Source organism: Chrysochloris asiatica, unplaced genomic scaffold (assembly GCF_000296735.1).
Source record: "Chrysochloris asiatica unplaced genomic scaffold, ChrAsi1.0 scaffold00013, whole genome shotgun sequence".
In the NCBI taxonomy this organism is placed as follows: Eukaryota; Metazoa; Chordata; class Mammalia; order Afrosoricida; family Chrysochloridae; genus Chrysochloris; species Chrysochloris asiatica.
In genome coordinates, this window is record NW_006408531.1 from 24098332 (window position 1) to 24100270 (window position 1939).

A 1939-nucleotide genomic window follows, 5' to 3' on the forward strand; every position below is an offset into this window, starting at 1 on the left:
CAAAAAGTCATCTATATCAGAACCTTCCTTCTGAAGGTATGGTGGTTATGGTGGTGGTGGTTATGTGCCTGAGAGTTAGTTCCAACTCATAGGGTTTCTGAGGCTGTAAATCATTACGGGAAGAAGGAGCTCTGGTAGTCGGGCTGTTAACCTCAAGGTCAGTTCAAAACTACCAGCCATTCTGTGGGAGAAAGATGAGGCTTTCTGCTCCTGTAAAGATTTACAGCCTCGGAAACCATATACAGGGTCGTTATGAGTCAGAACCGACTCCATAATACACTACCACCACCACCACCAAAACTTTGCAGGAGCAGAAAGTCTCATCTTTCTCCCCTGGAACGGCTGGTAGTTTCAAACTGCTGACTTTGAGGTTAGCAGCCTGACTCAACCACTACCGACAAGAGCTCCTTCTGAGGTGATAGTAGAACCCATCAAAAAGTATCTGATATCCTAGCTGTGTCTATAGTATAAATTAATATTGTAGTTCTGTGGATTAAATACTAAAAAGATTATTATATTTTCTGGTACCCAAACCCACAAAAGCACTTTCTATGCATTGTATTCCTTGTCGTTAACCTTCTTTTCAGCTTAACAGTGAAGGTTTAGAAAAATGATAAACTATAGCTATAATGGAGTCCTGGTGTGGTGCTGTGGGTTAATGCACTGTTCTGCAAAGTCGGTGGTTCAAGTTCACCAGCCACTCCTTGGAAACCCTATACAGGGTTGCTATGAGTTGCAACTGACTTGACACTTAATAACAACAATAGCTATAATAGTAATTACTCCAGTTCTTATCTGTCAGTTTGTTATCCTGTGGTGGCTTGTATGTTGCTGTGATGCTGGAAGCGATGACACCGGTATTTTAAATACCAGCAGGATCAACCATGGTGGACAATTTCAGCGGAGCTTTCAGACTTAAGGCAGACTACAAAGACGGAGAGGCAGATGACTTCTGAAATTTTAGTCACTGAAAATTTTATGAATAGCACATATAGTGCAGGAAGATGAAAACATTATGAATAGCACCAGAGTACTGTCAGATATAGTGCTGGAAGATGATCCCCTCAGACTGGAAGGGACTCAAAATATGACGGTATAGTTGAATTCTCAAAGTAGAGTTGACGATGATGATGCAAATAGAGTAAAGCTTTAGGAACCTTCTTTTGCTGATGGGGCACAACTCAAATTGAGGAGAAATAGCTGTAAGCATCCATTAATAATCCAAACATGGAACAAATAAAGTATGAATCTAGAAAAATTGGAAGTGGTCAACAATGAAATGGAACACATAAAAATCAATATCCTAGCTCTCTCTCTTGGATCCTCGCTTCCAAGATGACAAAGAAAAAGACAAACAACAGTCATGCCAAAAAGCTCCGTGGCCACATGCAGCCTATTCGCTGCACGAACTGCGCCGGCTGCGTGCCCAAAGATAAGGCCATCAAGAAGTTGGTAATTCAAAACATAGTAGAGGCCGCAGCTGTTAGGGATATTTCTGAAGCGAGTGTCTTCGATGCATACGTGCTTCCCAAGCTGTATGTGAAACTCCATTATGGTGTCAGCTGTGCCATTCACAGCAAGGTGGTCAGGAACCGTTCTTGTGAAGCTCGGAAGGACCAAAACCCCCACCCCGGTTTACAGCTGCAATGCTGCCCCACGACCATCACCAAAGCCCATGTAAAGAATTGAGCCCTTAAAGGCTGATGTAAAACTAACCTGCATGAAAATTACACTTCCAAAGGAAAAAAAAAAAAAAAAATCAATATCCTAGGCATTTCGTGAGCTGAAATGGACAGGTATTGGCAATTGTGAAACTGATAGTCATGATTTACTATAATGGGAATGATAAATTTATATCATTCATCATCAAAAAGAACGTTTCAAGATCTATCCTGAAGTACAATATTGTGATAGGATAATATCCATATGCCAGCAAAGA

The 1939-nt window shown here is 41.2% G+C and overlaps 1 pseudogene; it reads left to right on the forward strand.

Annotated features, from left to right (window-relative positions):
• The first annotated feature begins 1335 nt into the window (after positions 1-1335).
• LOC102833331 lies at positions 1336-1681 on the forward strand (annotated as a pseudogene).
• Positions 1682-1939: the final 258 nt, after the last annotated feature.